The following is a 22,633-nucleotide window of genomic DNA, read 5'->3' as shown; positions in this document are numbered from 1 at the left end:
CGCCCCTATAAATACCGGCTCCCCCTGGACGAGTTCGGCACATCAGTAGCCTCCCCTCCTCCTCGATCTCCTCGACACTTTCTCCACCTCAATTAAGCTCACCGTCGTCGCAATTTCGCCGGAGCATCCGCGGCAGTAGCAAGACGGCGCCGCCGATTGGCGCCACGTCAGCTCCTCTCACCACCACCAATCGAACCGCCGTCGTCTCCAACATCGATTGCCCGCCTCGCCGATGCTCGCCCGCCTCCAGGTAGCTCCCCGACCCCCTAGTCTGGCCGCCGGTAGGGTTGGGTCTCCGGCGAGCCCTGTTGAGGAAGAGGACGACTCTCACCCGTCGATCCGCCTTTTAATCCGACGACCCTCCTCGCGTACCGATTCGGGCAGGGGAACCACTGGCTGACAGTGGACCCCGCCATCAGTCCCCTCTCGTCCAGCGTGGCCGCTCACTGGGCTGGCCCGTTTAACCCCTCTGCGGCCCGTTAGCATTTCCCGCCTAAGCCCGTCAATTCAAATGCGAATAAATAATTTCAGTTTGAATTCAATACTGATGCATTGCTAGAATTTAAATAGTTCCAAATTTACAAATCCAAACCTAGTGATTCAAAATGTTCTAGAAAGCTTATGAAATGATCTAACTAATCCCACTGGTTTCAATTAAAAATTCTTTCTAGATCCTCTACAATAAAAATGACAAATCAGTAACTTTTCAAACTTCAAATAAATATCTAAAATCAACCATAAACTATTTTGAAGTGATTCCAACTCTCATAAATCACATTTGATGTTGTCTAATTTATTATGTAATAAAATACTATAGTTTCTTCATATGATCATGGGCTAGATTCAAATAGTGGCTATGTGGCCATTTCTAGCTCATTTAAACTATTTCAAAAATAGTATTTAAATTCTATGAGGTGTAGCATCTCATTTAAATCATTATTTCAAGTGATTCAATATGAGTTGATGACACATGTCTTCATGACCTCTTATGTTTTTATTTAAGAATATTAAATGATTGCCATAATAGTATTTAAATTGTACCAACTAATTATTAAATCATATGAGATGTATCCTTCTCATTTAAATCTTGGTCTCAAGTAATTCAACATGAGGTAGTGACCATGGTCTATTAAACTCTCATATTGAATTATTTGATGATATTAAATCATTACTATGTTGGTATTAAATTGCATGAGGGGTATTCCCTCATTTAAATCATGTTTCTCAAATAATAAGTCTGAAGTGTTGACCTTAGTCAACATATGCTCATACCTTAGTATTTGAGGAAATTAAATCTTAACAAGATTCAATGAGAGGAAATTAGTTCTCCAAAGAAATAAATAGAAACATTAATTAATATTTGTAATGAGAGGAAATTATTTTTCTTTAAAAGGAAAACAAAGCCAACAAACATGATAATAATATGGTGATGCTAGAATAGCTTGTGTGAGCCCTTAAGGCTAATTAAGTCTACGTAAGTATTGTTTGGTGATTGTATCCTCGTATTCGTTTATATATAGATGCTAGTACCGGAGACTATCAAGAGGAGGAGGTTTTCTACCAAGAGGAAGAAGAAGAGAACTTTGAACACCACACCAACCAAGGCAAACTAATATTCTTGCTAAGTGCAAAGCTCTACAAGAGCAAGGCACCACCACATTTTACTTTATACTTAATGATCCCATCCCAAGTTTTACTTTACAAGCTTTATTGATTTTGGTTTATCAAAGTTTACTTTTTGAATCATGATTCACTTGGGCTAGAGTAGAACAAGATCATCCAATTTAGCCTAGAGCAATGAAAGCTAGATAGCACCCCTCATGATTAGTTGCTAGTGCTAACAAATAAAATTGACTACTCTAGATGGGAACTTGTGAAATGAAATGACTTTGAAAACCTTGGAATGATGAGTCATTCTATTGAAAGATTTTGAAGGTGAATGTGACTGGTGAATGACATGGTGAACTTTACAAAAACTGATGGTTGGGTTCGGATGCGATACCATTCCAATTTTACAAGTACCCCCACAATACCTGATTATGGGTAAGGGCTTAACTAGAAATTTATGTATCTTAGTATGGGTTCCCTCTAAACAAGCGTCACAGGGGTTATGCCGAGGATGCCTCCGTTAAAAGTGAATTGATGTGAAATGACGTGAAATGAGGTGAATGTCCGGCCCAAGCCCTGTGCAGTTCCCAGGCTGACGGTTTGTCTTCACTGGGAGGCCCAGCTCATGGGGAGAGGTGCCTATACTACGGTATATAAGTGAAAGGTTATGGTTGGTAGTCCGCACACGGAGTGTGATAAATCAGGGCCAGTTAACCCTGACGGATTATTGCAAATGTTGTGGCACAAGTGTACAACCTCTGCAGAGTGTAGAACTATTCGAATAGCCGCGTCCACGATTATGGACAGTTGGAAAGGCCATACTGTTCCGTCATCAGAACTTTTCAAAACTGTGACATGTGAAGGGTGACTTGTGACTTGAACTTGAAACGTGAATGGTGAATTTGAATTGAATCACAACTGAGTTGTGGGAATGACACTAATGTTCCCACTTGAGTTAGTTAGCAAATGAAGAGGCTTTTACTAAATGTTTGTGAACTAAAATTGGCTTTATGCAAATAAACTTAGAGCTTAGCACCCCCTTACTATAGTTGATAGTACTTACACTAGTGTTAGTTTGCGAGTACTTTAATGTACTCACGGCTTTGTCCCTGGCTATTCAAATGGCCAGACTATGAAGGAGAACAGCAGTACGAGGAAGATGGACAGCAGACGTCTACGACAACTAGGACTACTCCTGACGTCAACAGTTACCTGTGGAACAGATAGACCACGACCGCTACTACTTCGCTTCCGCTATGTGTTTGTAATAGGATCTCTAGATCCACTATGATGTATTAAGACTGGATCATGTGATCCTTTGTTGTAAGATGATTATGTGTTGTAATGAATGATGTGTTGTGATATCAATCTATTATGTCTCGCAAAAACAATATTTCTGGGATTGCGATGAATGGCATAATAGGCATCTGGACTTAAAAATCCGGGTGTTGACAGTGGAGTCCACCATGGACTCCACCCTCCCACTTGGTTGGCTGGTTATGGTTGGTGGAGTCCAACCAGGACTCCACCTTCCATGGTGATTTCTTCCGGAAGGTTCTAGAACATTCTAGCGCCTTCCATAAATGCATCGGATCATTTCCAAGCTTGGAAAGTGACTTCCTATATATGAATCTTATTCTCCGGACCATTCCGGACCTCCTCGTGATGTCCTGGATCCCATCCGAGACTCCGAACAAAATTCGAATTCCATTCCATATTCCATATCTACTTAAAACGACATCAAACCTTAAGTGTGTCACCCTACGATTCGTGAACTATGCAGACATGGTTGAGACTTCTCTCCGACCAATAACCAATAGAGGGATCTGGAGATCCATAATGGCTCCCGCATATTCAACGATAACTTAGTTATCGATTGAACCATTTACATACGATACCGATTCCCTTTGTCACGCGATATTTTACTTGTCAGAGGTTTGATCATCGGTATCTCCATACCTTGTTCAACCTCGTCTCCGACAAGTACTCTTTACTCGTACCGTGGCATATCATCTCTTGTGAACTATTCACATGCTTGCAAGCTAATCAGACGACATTCCACTGAGAGGGCCCAGAGTATATCTATCCGTCATCAGGATGGACAAATCCCACTCTTGATCCATATGCCTCAACTCATACTTTCCGAATACTTAATCCCGCCTTTATAACCACCCATTTACGCAGTGGCATTTGATGTAATCAAAGTACCCTTCCGGTATAAGTGATTTACATGATCTCATGGTCGAAGGACTAGGTAACTATGTATCGAAAGCTTATAGCAAACTGAACTTAATGATGCGATCTTATGCTATGCTTATTTGGGTGTGTGTCCGTTATATCATTCTTCTAATGACATAACCTTGTTATTAATAACATCCAATGTTCATGATCACGAAACCATGATCATCTATTAATCAACAAGCTAGTTATACAAGAGGCTTACTAGGGACTCCTTGTTGTTTACATAACACACATCTATCAATGTTTCGGTTAAGACAATTATAGCATGGTATGAAAACATTTATCATAAACACAAAGATATATAATAACCACTTTATTATTGCCTCTTGGGCATATCTCCAACAAACATCCCAGCTGTTCACGATGTAATCAAGATTACTTTGTCGAAGACAGTTGCTCGATTTTTTCAACGGTCGCAAGCAACTTCCCAAGCTTTGCAAACACCCAACTCTGCATCTCTTCCTTTTCTCTTGCCTTGCTGGCCATCTGATCAATTTCAGAGTTCTGGATCTGAATAATATCGCGCAGCTCTGCAATTCTACTCTTGTCTCTCTCCAGTTCTGCAGCAAGCCTGCTCTTTTTGACTCGACAAGGCTGAGAGGGCTGATGCACAACCCCCACGCTCTGAAGAAAAGTAGGTTGGGAGATTTTCTTTGACAGGATATCGTGTACAACCTGAGCCTCAGTCTTGCATCCTCCATCAGTTGTTGGTATAGACAACTCATGTTCCATCTCAGCCTAGTTTTACAAAGAAACATGGTTATGAGATGCAGCATAATATGACCTTCACATTAGTGATGACTCTTTGAAAGCTGCCTTACAATTGCATTCTTAGTGGGGGTGGAGAAGCCCGTATGTCGGCTCAAGTGGCACTCCTTGAACATATCCAAAGGACCGAGTTCTTTGCCGTTGTACTTCTCTCCCTTCAAAAACGCAAATATTAAGAGGCCTTCTTAAAGATTCTATTAGGATCTGGTAATAAAAGAGTTTGCATCCACACATAAACTACAGATTGTGCTACCAACAATACAAATGAAAGTTCATAGACACATCGGCTACCAAAATAGGAATTTAGTTCAACTGTTCATCACATTATTGTCAAATACATTGGAAAGTCACAATCATAAAAATAATATCACAATTGAATACCCAAACATGTTATTGTCAAATACATACAATACAATAAGTGCTATTGAACAAAAATATCTAGCACATGCATTGGGCGAAAAACAAACTTATATAGCAATCTAACGGGAAACATCAATCACGGCTATCAGTTGACAAGTCTTGACATACCAAGCTCTCCAGATAAGCTTCATAGCTGCGTGGCCCAGTAGTGTGATGAAAAAGAACTATGGGGCCCCGGACTTACCAGTCCAGAACTCCTGTTATGCATACAATTTCATGATCCCAAGACATTCCATCGTGAATACATAACCGAACTGATATCAGATTACATCATCCATTACAGTACCGAATTACAGATATTACGAAAGTCTTACATCATAGGCCATCAAGGCCGTAGTTCAACAAACAGTAGCTAGCGGAATTTATTTTACTCCAAACAGCGGTCGAACCCAAGTCAGGCCTTTACCCTGCAGGCGGCTGACTGGGAGAACGTCCTAGTTCGCGTCTTTGGCGTCGTACTCCTCTTCTTCAAAGTACTCCTCATTAAAGTCTGGCCAAGTAAATAGTCAGGACAACAATGCCAATGAGTACGTTTGAATGTACTCGCAAACCACCTTGGAGAGAAACAAAGGATATATATGGCAGTAGCAAGGAACATGCACTAACTAAGGCGACAAGGAGCGAGAGAGAGTTTCTCTCGAGAATATGACCTCTCTACATTTTGTTGAAAATATTTTTGTAAATAATTTACATTTGAAGGCTAATAGGTAAGGGTGATCCAATTTATTTTTCCGGCCCTCAAAATGGCCAAAACAACTGTACCAACTTTCCACCGTACCTCTCAGGTACATTTCCTCCAGTCCCACTAGCATTTTCCCGTACCTTCCCGGTACCTTTCAAAAATCTTTTCTTTGAAAACATTTGTAAAACAAAAACTCTTCAGTGTAGGTATCATGCCTTCCCAACCGTCCATGACCGCGGACGCGGCTATTCGAATAGTTTTCACTCTGTAGAGGTTGTACACTTTCACCACAAGATCCGATAAATCCGCCGGGATCATCCCTGGTTCACCAAGCGTCAAAACGCGAGGCTCGGATAACCGATTGCAGTTTTTAACTTGCTCGCCTTAGCCTAAGACATGCCGAATGAGATGTACCTCCCAACACCAGAGTTCGGGATGCCATTTACCCAGGAGTTGCAAAGTCCCCGACACACCCGACCCTCCGGAATGCCGTTCAACCACTTAGGCATCTTTCAATAGGAGCTCATAAGTTGTACCCCGCGTACCTGAACAGGCAAATGGGTTGCGTCCCTTCTCATGGGAAGAACCCCGGTCGAAGCGCCCATGGTCGGACTGCCACTACACTTGCAGGACTCAGCCTAAGGCGAGACAAACTACTACACTACGCCCCTGCCCACTTTGGGGTAATATGGTTGCACTGTCTAATTGGTCAGGTTAAGTACCCAAGGCACCGAAGTTTTCAAAAACCTTTTTATCTCCACTTTATTCCAGCAAAACTCACTTTTGCAAATCATCTCTTCGTTTTCAAACTCCCACTTGGGCAGGGCTACCCCATTCCAAGGTTTTTGAAAAACATCTTTCTCAGAAAACATTTTCCAATTTTTTTTCCACAAGGGATCCCAACCTATAGTCCATCTTTTCTTGAAAATCGGCGACAAGGATGATAAGGTGATAAGCACCATATCACTATTAAGATTGGGATCAGTAGGTTCCAACGAGGGCTGCACCCTAAGGGTGGATTAATAAAACTTCGGTGGCACGAACCACTGACATAATAAATAAAAGACATGCACTTATTAAAACCTGTAGTAATGCAAGAAATAGATATATTTAGGATCAGATATGCATAAAGAGGTGGCTTGCCTTGATCAGCAAAGTGCCCTTGGTCTTCCTCTTCAATCCCTCCAAAGTCTCCTCCTCCTTCGTTGCCGGCGGTGTTCAAATCTAGCGTCGCAAAAAGAAAACAACAAGCCATACCCAATCAACAAACCACACCAGAATAATTCACACAAAAATTTGGTAAAATCACAGTATGTAAAGGTTTACTAATGCAAGCTACTGAAAGTGGTGTGACGCCCCGAAACCGGTACCATGAGGATTCCAGCGATCCCACCGAAATCCGCACGATATCGATCCAGAGACGCCCTTCGACACGACGTGCGCGACGAATCACACACGTGATGCCAGAGGAATTAACACGAGAGGTAACATTACAACAGGATTACAATAGAGCCCACAAGAAACATATATTACAACAACGACTCCGACGAGTCAAGATACAAATATACAATACAAAGATCCAAATCATACAGAAGATCGAATACGTCCGAGTACGGACAAGATACAAATTGGACTAAGAGTCCTGAAGATAACCAGTGGCGTCCATAACCCTGCCCAGGCCAAGCCGGAAGGGTAACCTCACTAACGTCGTCTTCTTCGAACATATCTTCATACCTGCCCGGTTATATCCCGTAGAAGCAGCAATAAGTACGGGTTCGTACTTAACAAGACTTCAAGACGTATAAGCATTCGTCAACCAGTCGTCCTTTGTACTTGAGGCACGCAGGGGACTTAGAGGACGCAAGAGGAACGTCATAGGAAATATGGTGGGGTTAAGCGGCAGCGCGCAAGCACTAAAAACATATAGAGACACTCTACAACACTCGTCTAAACAGAGAAGGGGAGAGAGCGCATAACTAACAGTTCTATACTCTGCAAACATAACACTGCCGATGTGTTCCCCCTTCGCAAAGAGGTACTGGCAAAGGCACTCACACGGTTGTCAAATTTTAACCAGTTATTATTTGAGTTGTTCTATCTTACTACGCAAATTATTAGTATTGAAACAACAGGTGTAAGTTGTCTATGGTCGAGTCATACAGATCCAAGTCATCCATAACCGCGGACACGGCTTATCGATAAGATTGTAACCCTGCAAGGGTGCCCAAATGTGCCCACACGCACGCTCAACCCACTTACGATAGGTGGATATCACGACACGCACTCTCCTTCACTACAACAATGTCCAGGAAGCCACCTAACTAAGTTAAACCCGTATCAGAGTCCGGCCGTGCTCCGAAGCGGACTCAGCTATTGCGTCAGCGTACTAGGTGATCAGTGCCCAGCGGGATGACCACTTCGCAGCGGCTCCGCAACCTACGGACGTGCAAGAGGCAACGGGGTTACAAGGCACACGGCTTCCCCAAAAATAATATCATATCATCTGACCACAAAGAAACATGCTTGCACGCCCGGGAGAATCAAACAAACATCCAAACTAGTTGTGGCCACTGGACAAGGCTGTAGATTACGGCAGTGGTCGAGGGGAGACCCGGTAAGCATACCCACGTGTGGTTAGAGCGCTCAGTCTCAGAACAGATAACAAGAACTCGGGGTCCTAAGATATTTAGGAAACACAAGTGAGCCGTCACAAAACGAACAGCTGACCCACCGATGCCTCCGCTAAACAATTATCGACAACTAAAGTAACCATGATTCTTCCCAACATATAACCCGATAAGATAACAACAACGGTAACAAGATATAACAGCACTAGCATGCACTACGACTCGCAAGGGCAGACTCGATAACCAAACAATAGCCGTAGGAGGTGGTGGTGGCAATATGGGCTGCTTGAGGTAACAAGTGGAAAGGACACGTGACAAGAACGCAACTCAAGGATAGCATGAGGGAGAAGGCAAAATAAAATAGGTGAGCGACTTCTGCAGGGGCAGGAGTATAGGGGAAATGCTTGCCTGTTAAAACTCGCCGAGGAACATCCGGAGAACTTGTCGTACCTCACCGCACCACTTCGCGATCCTATCCGGGAAGAAGCAAATGCTGGAACACACACAACGGATGCAAGTCTTACAACTACGGATAAAGAACCAGCATGCTCAAGATGATATGCATGACATGGCGAGGATGATGCGGTGCAACTTATCCATATTAATCGGAGTCGGAACCCCGGACAAACAATTAAGGTTGGAGTTGCATTTTCTACCGACAAATTTAAGGGTGGATTAGCATAGCAAACATGGCAGGGGTGGGCTACAACAAAGTTAAATGGAACCGGGACAACATATATATAATGTCCCACATATTCCATATGTTCCATATTAGGTGATAATGCAAACTATCACGAGATTGTATGATGCATTATGCAACAGCAGATATGGATGACATATTCATGTTCAGCACATTTCTCTGATCAATTTTCATATAGAACACTTTTAATTTCGAGTTACCAATTAAAAGTTATTAACAGATTAGTTTTTAGTTAATTAAAATAGGAAAACAGATTTGTTTTATTAGGAAAAGGACCCGAAAACAAAAACTGTCCAGGGGGAGGACTGCGGGTTGTTTAGCAAAAGATCCAGGGGGTTATCGATAAACTGACATAGCCAGGGATGCCGGGTAGAGGAATAAAAACTAGCAGGGGCCTCCATGCAAAACTGACGAGATCTAGATCTGGGAGGGTTTTCTCACCGGAGGGGCAGCTAGCCCACCTGGCTGACGACTGGCCCCTGCGGCCACGTGGACGCTAAGCTGGCGAAGCGTCCATGCGTGCACTCAAGGTGTTCGATGCCGGGTTTGCCGTGCGCGTCCCAGGGACGCGTGGTCACCGCGGCTGGCGTCGGCTCGCGGGCGATGGAGGGAACTCCCGGATGCGCGCGCGTGGGTGTCGAGCTCGCCTCGGCGGCGCGAGTCGGGAGGAGGCGGATCTGCCGGCTAGAGGTCGTCGGAGAGCGGCGATGGTGAGGACCTGCGGCGGAAGACGGTCGGCACCACGATGAAACGGCGAACCAGAGAGGGGAGGAGAAGAAGGAGGGGTCCAGGAGGGAGAGGAGGGTACCAGGAACACGCGGGAGGCCACGGCGGAGGAAGGGGTAGTCGATGGCGGCCGGGATCGAAGAAGAACGGCGACGCCCGAGGGAGGGGAACGGCGAGCGCCCGCTCGACTGAGGGCCTCCCATCCCGATTGCTTGAAGGAGGAGGTGCGCGGCGTCGAGGCGGTCCTTTTGGTGGTGTCGGCGACGCGCGGGGCAGTCCGTAGCGGCGGCGCCATGGCGAGGTGGTGGCAGTGCTGTGGGGCTTGTTCTCCTTCGTTTGCTCACAGACACAGAGAAGAGAGAAACGAACGTGTGGAGGGAGGTAGGTGGCGGCGGCGTGGATGGAAGAGGAGGAAGGCTAGGGTTCGGTGGGGATCTTGGATGGGGATTAAAAAGGAGGGGAGGGAGCAGGTGGAGCACGGTGTTGTGGTGGAGAAAAGCGAGCACGCCATGTGCGTGTGAGGAAGGGGATAGCGATGTAAGGAGCATCGGCTCCTCGTGAAGAGGTACCGGGCCAGAAAGAGAAAGGGCCAGTGCTAGGCTGGGCTGATAAAGAAGATGGATCAAAAGATGGAGGCAGGCTAGAGAGAAAAAGAGAGGTCGTTTGCAACATTTTACAAAACTTGGACTTTTACTTGAAACAATTTTTCAAATATTTATAAAATAATTTGTGTATTGGTTTTCTTTGAAAAATAGAAAGAAGATGGGAGGGTTTTATTAAACCATATGAGAGGGAAATAAAATAGATTTTATTTAAAATAATTTGTATTTGATAAAATCTTGTGAATCATATGATGCATGATGAATGATGATGCATAAAAGAAAAAGGAACAAACAAATCTATTAGGGGTATATCCGGGGCCGTTACAATCGACACCACTAACAAGGAACCTCGCCCCGAGGTTCCACGCCATGGTACGGGGGAGAGAGGTGAACTATCGGATCTTCAGGCGACGTGTGGATCTCCTCAACACCACTAACAAGAGTTCTTGCTCCATGCTGATCGGGCGACACCACTAACAAGAAGTCATTGTTCCGCTGTTGATGATGCGCTTTCGTCGAGACCTCCGAAGATCGGACCTAATCGGTGAGGGCAAAGATCGTCCAACCCGTGTAGAGACCTAAGACTCGGAGAAGCAGATAAGAGAGAAGACTCAAAACTCGCAAAGGTAAGAGGAGAAAGAATAGAGGTAAGGAGAAAAATCAGAGCTAATCAGATTTATCTAACGAATTTTTAGAACATAGGTTTGACACGCTAAACTGAACGACCATTGGCAAGGCTATCCTACAGGCTGGACTAGTGGGGTACCGTCAACCTGAGCTCTGATACCAACTTGTGAGGTACCGTCAAACTGAGCTCTGATACCAACTTGTGACGCCCCGAAACCGGTACCATGAGGATTCCAGCGATCCCGCCGAAATCCGCACGATATCGATCCAGAGACGCCCTCCGACACGACGTGCGCGACGAATCACACACGTGATGCCAGAGGAATTAACACGAGAGGTAACATTACAACAGGATTACAATAGAGCCCACAAGAAACATATATTACAACAACGACTCCGACGAGTCAAGATACAAATATACAATACAAAGATCCAAATCATACAGAAGATCGAATACGTCCGAGTACGGACAAGATACAAATTGGACTAAGAGTCCTGAAGATAACCAGTGGCGTCCATAACCCTGCCCAGGCCAAGCCGGAAGGGTAACCTCACTAACGTCGTCTTCTTCGAACATATCTTCATACCTGCCCGGTTATATCCCGTAGAAGCAGCAATAAGTACGGGTTCGTACTTAACAAGACTTCAAGACGTATAAGCATTCGTCAACCAGTCGTCCTTTGTACTTGAGGCACGCAGGGGACTTAGAGGACGCAAGAGGAACGTCATAGGAAATATGGTGGGGTTAAGCGGCAGCGCGCAAGCACTAAAAACATATAGAGACACTCTACAACACTCGTCTAAACAGAGAAGGGGAGAGAGCGCATAACTAACAGTTCTATACTCTGCAAACATAACACTGCCGATGTGTTCCCCCTTCGCAAAGAGGTACTGGCAAAGGCACTCACACGGTTGTCAAATTTTAACCAGTTATTATTTGAGTTGTTCTATCTTACTACGCAAATTATTAGTATTGAAACAACAGGTGTAAGTTGTCTATGGTCGAGTCATACAGATCCAAGTCGTCCATAACCGTGGACACGGCTTATCGATAAGATTGTAACCCTGCAAGGGTGCCCAAATGTGCCCACACGCATGCTCAACCCACTTACGACAGGTGGATATCACGACACGCACTCTCCTTCACTACAACAATGTCCAGGAAGCCACCTAACTAAGTTAAACCCGTATCAGAGTCCGGCCGTGCTCCGAAGCGGACTCAGCTATTGCGTCAGCGTACTAGGTGATCAGTGCCCAGAGGGATGACCACTTCGCAGCGGCTCCGCAACCTACGGACGTGCAAGAGGCAACGGGGTTACAAGGCACACGGCTTCCCCAAAAATAATATCATATCATCTGACCACAAAGAAACATGCTTGCACGCCCGGGAGAATCAAACAAACATCCAAACTAGTTGTGGCCACTGGACAAGGCTGTAGATTACGGCAGTGGTCGAGGGGAGACCCGGTAAGTATACCCACGTGTGGTTAGAGCGCTCAGTCTCGGAACAGATAACAAGAACTCGGGGTCCTAAGATATTTAGGAAACACAAGTGAGCCATGACAAAACGAACAGCTGACCCACCGATGCCTCCGCTAAACAATTATCGACAACTAAAGTAACCATGATTCTTCCCAACATATAACCCGATAAGATAACAACAACGGTAACAAGATATAACAGCACTAGCATGCACTACGACTCGCAAGGGCAGACTCGATAACCAAACAATAGCCGTAGGAGGTGGTGGTGGCAATATGGGCTGCTTGAGGTAACAAGTGGAAAGGACACGTGACAAGAACGCAACTCAAGGATAGCATGAGGGAGAAGGCAAAATAAAATAGGTGAGCGACTTCTGCAGGGGCAGGAGTATAGGGGAAATGCTTGCCTGTTAAAACTCGCCGAGGAACATCCGGAGAACTTGTCGTACCTCACCGCACCACTTCGCGATCCTATCCGGGAAGAAGCAAATGCTGGAACACACACAACGGATGCAAGTCTTACAACTACGGATAAAGAACCAGCATGCTCAAGATGATATGCATGACATGGCGAGGATGATGCGGTGCAACTTATCCATATTAATCGGAGTCGAAACCCCGGACAAACAATTAAGGTTGGAGTTGCATTTTCTACCGACAAATTTAAGGGTGGATTAGCATAGCAAACATGGCAGGGGTGGGCTACAACAAAGTTAAATGGAACCGGGACAACATATATATAATGTCCCACATATTCCATATGTTCCATATTAGGTGATAATGCAAACTATCACGAGATTGTATGATGCATTATGCAACAGCAGATATGGATGACATATTCATGTTCAGCACATTTCTCTGATCAATTTTCATATAGAACACTTTTAATTTCGAGTTACCAATTAAAAGTTATTAACAGATTAGTTTTTAGTTAATTAAAATAGAAAAACAGATTTGTTTTATTAGGAAAAGGACCCGAAAACAAAAACTGTCCAGGGGGAGGACTGCGGGTTGTTTAGCAAAAGATCCAGGGGGTTATCGATAAACTGACATAGCCAGGGACGCCGGGTAGAGGAATAAAAACTAGCAGGGGCCTCCATGCAAAACTGACGAGATCTAGATCTGGGAGGGTTTTCTCACCGGAGGGGCAGCTAGCCCACCTGGCTGACGACTGGGCCCTGCGGCCACGTGGACGCTGAGCTGGCGAAGCGTCCATGCGTGCACTCAAGGTGTTCGATGCCGGGTTTGCCGTGCGCGTCCCAGGGACGCGTGGTCACCGCGGCTGGCGTCGGCTCGCGGGCGATGGAGGGAACTCCCGGATGCGCGCGCGTGGGTGTCGAGCTCGCCTCGGCGGCGCGAGTCGGGAGGAGGCGGATCTGCCGGCTAGAGGTCGTCGGAGAGCGGCGATGGTGAGGACCTGCGGCGGAAGACGGTCGGCACCACGATGAAACGGCGAACCAGAGAGGGGAGGAGAAGAAGGAGGGGTCCAGGAGGGAGAGGAGGGTACCAGGAACACGCGGGAGGCCACGGCGGAGGAAGGGGTAGTCGATGGCGGCCGGGATCGAAGAAGAACGGCGACGCCCGAGGGAGGGGAACGGCGAGCGCCCGCTCGACTGAGGGCCTCCCGTCCCGATTGCTTGAAGGAGGAGGTGCGCGGCGTCGAGGCGGTCCTTTTGGTGGCGTCGGCGACGCGCGGGGCAGTCCGTAGCGGCGGCGCCATGGCGAGGTGGTGGCGGTGCTGTGGGGCTTGTTCTCCTTCGTTTGCTCACAGACACAGAGAAGAGAGAAACAAACGTGTGGAGGGAGGTAGGTGGCGGCGGCGTGGATGGAAGAGGAGGAAGGCTAGGGTTCGGTGGGGATCTTGGATGGGGATTAAAAAGGAGGGGAGGGAGCAGGTGGAGCACGGTGTTGTGGTGGAGAAAAGCAAGCACACCATGTGCGTGTGAGGAAGGGGATAGCGACGTAAGGAGCATCGGCTCCTCGTGAAGAGGTACCGGGCCAGAAAGAGAAAGGGCCAGTGCTAGGCTAGGCTGATAAAGAAGATGGATCAAAAGATGGAGGCAGGCTAGAGAGAAAAAGAGAGGTCGTTTGCAACATTTTACAAAACTTGGACTTTTACTTGAAACAATTTTTCAAATATTTATAAAATAATTTGTGTATTGGTTTTCTTTGAAAAATAGAAAGAAGATGGGAGGGTTTTATTAAACCATATGAGAGGGAAATAAAATAGATTTTATTTAAAATAATTTGTATTTGATAAAATCTTGTGAATCATATGATGCATGATGAATGATGATGCATAAAAGAAAAAGGAACAAACAAATCTATTAGGGGTATATCCGGGGCCGTTACATGTGGTTTCACCCATTTATGATTTTTAAAACCAAGATATGATTTTTGCAATTCCAGAAATGACTTAGCATTCATTTAAATGGTCTAAATCTTTCTGTAAGTCACAAAAATGCATGCAGCATACCTACTGAAAGCTAATAACATGTAGAGCACACATGCACAAGCATCACATGAAAATAAAATCTTAAATGAGCTAGGAAAATTAACTAAGACAGAAACCAGAACATACAAACAACTAGGTACACTAGTATCAGAGCATCACCAACCAACACCAAACATACCCCTGGATAGGTGAGATTAAATGCTCCAACCCCACTGGTTTGGCATTTTTCTGATTTGTAAATGATTTTACAAAAATCAGATACTAAAAAGCTATACTATTTCAGTTATTGAATTATTGTAATTAAACTACTTCTCTGAAAAATAAACCCTTTGGCACAAAAGTACCCTACCACTATATCTACCGGTAGCACTTGGATTTGTTTCAAAATCATTAGCAGTTTTCCATTTAAAATTCCTTTAGTAGCTCCCTGGACAGAACTTGTTTTGTAAGCCAACTCAATTACAGGAAGCTTCTGCATGTTAGACTAGTGCCAAAATATAGCCATTTACATTTACTTCACAACAAAATTAGTCTCATGCAGAAAGGTGTTATAAATCTCACACACTAAATAAAATACACAATCAGATACTATTTAGGTTTTTATTTAACAGCACATTTTCACAACTCTAAAGCACATGCATGCAATTATTAATTGTAGAGAAAACATCTGTGAGCATTTAGAAATTTGAATCAACAAATTTATTCATTCAATGAATTTATGGTATTTTAGAAACTAAGCAGAGATTTATTTGCAAGTTAAATAGGAAGAAGAGGGAAAAAGGAAAAAGGGCCGACGCTGCTGGGCTCGCCGGATTCGGCCCAGCAGCGGCTCCGCAATGCGGGAGCCCGCGGTTTTGAAGGGAGGGTGACGTGGAGGACACGCCGGCGCGCGGGCTAGCGCACAGGACGCATGCATGCGTCGGATTCGCATCCGACGGTGCATGCATGTCGTCCAACTCGCGAAGAGAGCGGCAGCGTCGCGGCTAACCCTAGTTACTAGAGGAAACGGCGAGGCGCAGCGTGCTCACCCTGGCGTGCAGAAGATGGTGGAACGGCGTGCGCTGGATGCGGGGGAACAGGGGCTTCCGAGCAGTGGTCGTCGGAGTTGAAACAGCGGCGACCTTTCCGGCGACCATCGACGGTGGCGGAGCTGCTGTTCACGGTGGCGTCGGCTACGGGCAACCCTGGGACGAGAGAATGCATGCGTTAGAAATAGGGGGGAAAGGGGCTTCCAGAGAGGATGGTGGCGGCCGAGACAGAGACCTCCTGTCCGGCGTTCGACAGTGACGGCCACAGACGGCTGCTCGTCATGATGGCATCTACGACTGTTCCTGGAAGGCAGGGAGGGGCGCGTTAGAGAGAGAAGATATGGGAGCTTCCAGAGAGACAGAGAGGAAGGGAAATAGGGGTCGGAGGCGACGACAACCTTCACTGACGCTCGCCGGACGTCGAGCGTGAGCTCGGATGGTAGGGAGGAGAGGAACTCCTCTCCTCTCGAGAGGTGGAGTTGTGGTGTGAAGGAGGTGTTCTGCCGAAGGGAGAGCGCAGAAAGGGGGACGGTGCCGTTTTATACCAGAACGGCCGGTGCACTGTGCCCCAGGTCTGGCGAGGAAGAAAATGGGGCGGCAAGCTGAGATAGGTGGAAAAGGGTGGTGGCATGATATGTCTCCGACGTATCGATAATTTCTTATGTTCCATGCCACATTATTGATGTTATCTACATGTTTTATGCACACTTTATGTCATATTCGTGCATTTTTTGGAACTAACCTATTAACAAGATGCCGAAGTGCCAGTTGCTGTTTTCTGCTGTTTTTGGTTTCAGAAATCCTAGTAAGGAAATATTCTCGGAATTGGACGAAATCAAAGCCCAGGGGCCTATTTTCTCACGGAGCTTCCAGAAGTCCGAAGGAGAGACGAAGAGGGGCCACGGAGGGGCCACACCATAGGGCGGCGCGGCCCCCCCCTTGGCCACGCCGGCCTGTGGTGTGGGGCCCCCGTGCCGCCTCTTGACCTGCCCTTCCGCCTATAAAAAGTCTCCGTGACGAAACCCCCAGTACCGAGAACCACGATACGGAAAACCTTCCAGAGACGCCGCCAACGCCGATCCCATCTCGGGGGATCCAGGAGATCGCCTCCGGCACCCTGCCGGAGAGGGGAATCATCTCCCGGAGGACTCTACGCCACCATGGTCGCCTCCGGTGTGATGTGTGAGTAGTCTACCCCTGGACTATGGGTCCATAGCAGTAGCTAGATGGTTGTCTTCTCCCCATTGTGCTATCATTGTCGGATCTTGTGAGCTGCCTAACATGATCAAGATCATCTATCTGTAATTCTATATGTTGCGTTTGTTGGGATCCGATGAATAGAGAATACTTGTTATGTTGATTATCAAAGTTATGCTATGTGTTGTTTATGATCTTGCATGCTCTCCGTTACTAGTAGATACTCTGGCCAAGTTTTTGCTATTAACTCCAAGAGGGAGTACTTATGCTCGATAGTGGGTTCATGCCTGCATTGACACCTGGGACAGTGACAGAAAGTTCTAAGGTTGTGTTGTGCTGTTGCCACTAGGGATAAAACATTAGTGCTATGTTCAAGGATGTAGTCACTAGTTACATTACGCACCATACTTAATGCAATTGTCTGTTGTTAGCAACTTAATACTGGAAGGGGTTCGGATGATAACCTGAAGGTGGACTTTTTAGGCATAGATGCAGTTGGATGACGGTCTATGTACTTTGTCGTAATGCCCAATTAAATCTCACTATACTCATCATGATATGTATGTGCATGGTCATGCTCTCTTTATTTGTCAATTGCCCAACTGTAATTTGTTCACCCAACATGTTGTTCGTCTTATGGGAGAGACACCTCTAGTGAACTGTGGACCCCGGTCCAATTCTCTTTACTGAAATACAATCTACTGCAATACTTGTTCTACTGTTTTCTGCAAACAATCATCTTCCACACAATACGGTTAACTCTTTGTTACAGCAAGCCGGTGAGATTGACAACCTCACTGTTTCGTTGGGGCAAAGTACTTTGGTTGTGTTGTGCAGGTTCCACGTTGGCGCCGGAATCACTGGTGTTGCGCCGCACTACATCTCGCCGCCATCAACCTTCAACGTGCTTCTTGACTCCTACTGGTCCGATTAAACCTTGGTTTCTTACTGAGGGAAACTTGCCGTTGTGCGCATCACACCTTCCTCTTGGGGTTCCCAACGGACGTGCCAACCACACGCATCAAGCAAATTTCTGGCGCCGTTGCCGGGGAGATCAAGACACGCTGCAAGGGGAGTCTCCACTTCTCAATCTCTTTACTTTGTTTTTGTCTTGCTTAGTTTTATTTACTACTTTGTTTGCTGCACTAAATCAAAATACAAAAAAATTAGTTGCTAGTTTTACTTTATTTGCTATCTAGTTTGCTATATCAAAAACACAAAAAAAAAATAGTTACTTGTTTTACTTTACTTAATATCATGCATGTTTTTATTTCACTAGTTAAGCATAATGGAAAACAACAAAAATATGAGAGATCTTTATGAACTTTATCTTGAATTAGGACATGATGTGTTTGAAGAGAGAATTAAAAAACCCATGGAACTTTATATGCATGCTAATGGGAATGTTATTACTATGAATGCTTTGAACACCATTGTTGCTAATGCTATGGAAAATTCTAAGCTTGGGGAAGCTGGCTTTGATGAGCATGATCTTTTTAGTCCCCCAAGCATTGAGGAGAAAATTTTCTTTTATGATTACAATATGCCTCCTATATATGATGATAGCCACTTTGTTGAATTTGCTCCCACTACAACTAATAAAATTGATTATGCTTATGTGGAGAGTAATAATTTTATGCATGAGACTCATGATAAGAATGCTTTATGTGATAGTTATATTGTTGAGTTTGCTCATGATGCTACTGAAAGTTATTATGAGAGAGGAAAATATGGTTGTAGAAATTTTCATGTTACTAAAACACCTCTCTATGTGCTGAAATTTTTGAAGCTACACTTGTTTTATCTTTCTACGCTTGTTGCATTATGCTTCTTGAACTTGTTTATTTACAAGATTCCTCTTCATAGGAAGCATGTTAGACTTAAATGTGTTTTGAATTTTCCTCTTGAAGCTCTCTTTTGCTTCAAATACTATTTCTTGCGAGTGCATCATCAAAACTGCTGAGCCCATCTTAATGGCTATAAAGAAAGAACTTCTTGGGAGATAACCCATGTTTTTACCTACAGTACTTTGTTTTTATTTTGTCTTGGAAGTTGTTTACTACTGTAGCAACCTCTCCTTATCTTAGTTTTGTGTTTTGTTGTGCCAAGTTAAGCCGTTGATAGAAAAGTAAGTACTAGATTTGGATTACTGCACAGTTCCAGATTTCTTTGCTGTCACGAATCTGAGTCCACCTCCCTGTAGGTAGCTCAGAAAATTAAGCCAATTTACGTGCATGATCCTCAGATATGTACGCAACTTTCATTCAATTTGAGCATTTTCATTTGAGCAAGTCTAGTGCCATTTTAAAATTCGTCAATACGAACTGTTCTGTTTTGACAGATTCTGCCTTTTATTTCGCATTGCCTCTTTCGCTATGTTGGATGAATTTCTTTGATCCATTAATGTCCAGTAGCATTATGCAATGTCCAGAAGTGTTAAGAATGATTGTGTCACCTCTGAATATGTCAATTTATATTGTGCACTAACCCTCTAATGAGTTGTTTCGAGTTTGGTGTGGAGGAAGTTTTCAAGGATCAAGAGAGGAGTATGATGCAACATGATCAAGGAGAGTGAAAGCTCTAAGCTTGGGGATGCACCCGGTGGTTCACCCCTGCATATATCAAGAAGACTCAAGCGTCTAAGCTTGGGGATGCCCAAGGCATCCCCTTCTTCATCGACAACATTATCAGGTTCCTCCCCTGAAACTATATTTTTATTCCATCACATCTTATGTGCTTTTTCTTGGAGCGTCGGTTTGTTTTTGTTTTTTGTTTTGTTTGAATAAAATGGATCCTAGCATTCACTTTATGGGAGAGAGACACGCTCCGCTGTAGCATATGGACAAGTATGTCCTTGGTTTCTACTCATAGTATTCATGGCGAAGTTTCTCCTTCGTTAAATTGTTATATGGTTGGAATTGGAAAATGATACATGTAGTAATTGCTACTAATGTCTTGGGTAATGTGATACTTGGCAATTGTTGTGCTCATGATTAAGCTCTTGCATCATATGCTTTGCACCCATTAATGAAGAAATACATAGAGCATGCTAAAATTTGGTTTGCATATTTGGTTTCTCTAAGGTCTAGATAATTTCTAGTTTTGAGTTTGAACAACAAGGAAGACGGTGTAGAGTCTTATAATGTTTTCAATATGTCTTTTATGTGAGTTTTGCTGCACCGGTTCATCCTTGTGTTTGTTTCAAATAAGCCTTGCTAGCCTAAACCTTGTATCGAGAGGGAATACTTCTCATGCATCCAAATACTTGAGCCAACCACTATGCCATTTGTGTCCACCATACCTACCTATACTACATGGTATTTTTCCGCCATTCCAAAGTAAATTGCTTGAGTGCTACCTTTAAAATTCCATCATTCACCTTTGCAATATATAGCTCATGGGACAAATAGCCTAAAAACTATTGTGGTATTGAATATGTAATTATGCACTTTATCTCTTATTAAGTTGCTTGTTGTGCGATAACCATGTTCACTGGGGATGCCATCAACTATTCATTGTTGAATTTCATGTGAGTTGCTATGCATGTCCGTCTTGTCTGAAGTAAGAGAGATCTACCACCATATGGTTAAGCATGCATATGTTAGAGAAGAACATTGGGCCGCTAACTAAAGCCATGCTCCATGGTGGAAGTTTCAGTTTTGGACATATATCCTCAAATCTCAAATGAGAAAATTATTAATTGTTGTTACATGCTTATGCATAAAAGAGGAGTCCATTATCTGTTGTCTATGTTGTCCCGGTATGGATGTCTAAGTTGAAGAATAATCAATAGCGAGAAATCCAATGCGAGCTTTCTCCTTAGACCTTTGTACAGGCGGCATAGAGGTACCCCTTTGTGACACTTGGTAAAAACAATGCATTGTGATGATCCGGTAGTCCAAGCTAATTAGGACAAGGTGCGGGCACTATTAGTACACTATGCATGAGGCTTGCAACTTATAAGATATAATTTACATGATGCATATGCTTTATTACTACCGTTGACAAAATTGTTTCATGTTTTCAAAATCAAAGCTCTAGCACAAATATAGCAATCGATGCTTTTCCTCTATGGAGGACCATTCTTTTACTTTCAATGTTGAGTCAGTTCACCTATTTCTCTCCACCTCAAGAAGCAAACACTTGTGTGAACTGTGCATTGATTCCTACATACTTGCTTATTGCACTTATTATATTACTCTATGTTGACAATATCCATGAGATATACATGTTACAAGTTGAAAGTAACCGCTGAAACTTAATCTTCTTTTGTGTTGCTTCAATGCCTTTACTTTGAATTATTGCTTTATGAGTTAACTCTTATGCAAGACTTATTGATGCTTGTCTTGAAGTGCTATTCATGAAAAGTCTTTGCTATATGATTCACTTGTTTACTCATGTCATATATATTGTTTCGATCGCTGCATTCACTACATATGCTTTACAAATAGTATGATCAAGATTATGATGGCATGTCACTCCAGAAATTATCTGTGTTATCATTTTACCTGCTCGGGACGAGCAGAACTAAGCTTGGGGATGCTGATACGTCTCCGACGTATCGATAATTTCTTATGTTCCATGCCACATTATTGATGTTATCTACATGTTTTATGCACACTTTATGTCATATTCATGCATTTTTTGGAACTAACCTATTAACAAGATGCCGAAGTGCTAGTTGCTGTTTTCTGCTGTTTTTGGTTTCAGAAATCCTAGTAAGGAAATATTCTCGGAATTGGACGAAATCAAAGCCCAGGGGCCTATTTTCTCACGGAGCTTCCAGAAGTCCGAAGGAGAGACGAAGAGGGGCCACGGAGGGGCCACACCATAGGGCGGCGCGGCCCCCCCCTTGGCCGCGCCGGCCTATGGTGTGGGGCCCCCGTGCCGCCTCTTGACCTGCCCTTCCGCCTATAAAAAGTCTCCGTGACGAAACCCCCAGTACCGAGAACCACGATACGGAAAACCTTCCAGAGACGCCTCCAACGCCGATCCCATCTCGGGGGATCCAGGAGATCGCCTCCGGCACCCTGCCGGAGAGGGGAATCATCTCCCGAAGGACTCTACGCCGCCATGGTCGCCTCCGGTGTGATGTGTGAGTAGTCTACCCCTGGACTATGGGTCCATAGCAGTAGCTAGATGGTTGTCTTCTCCCCATTGTGCTATCATTGTCGGATCTTGTGAGCTGCCTAACATGATCAAGATCATCTATCTGTAATTCTATATGTTGCGTTTGTTGGGATCCGATGAATAGAGAATACTTGTTATGTTGATTATCAAAGTTATGCTATGTGTTGTTTATGATCTTGCATGCTCTCCGTTACTAGTAGATACTCTGGCCAAGTTTTTGCTATTAACTCCAAGAGGGAGTACTTATGCTCGATAGTGGGTTCATGCCTGCATTGACACAGGACGATGTGAGAAAGTTCTAAGGTTGTGTTGTGCTGTTGCCACTAGGGATAAAACATTAG

Source organism: Lolium perenne, chromosome 2, assembly GCF_019359855.2.
Source record: "Lolium perenne isolate Kyuss_39 chromosome 2, Kyuss_2.0, whole genome shotgun sequence".
Classification (NCBI taxonomy): domain Eukaryota; kingdom Viridiplantae; phylum Streptophyta; class Magnoliopsida; order Poales; family Poaceae; genus Lolium; species Lolium perenne.
The sequence above is the reverse complement of the archived record's forward strand: the minus strand, read 5'-3'. Positions refer to the sequence as shown.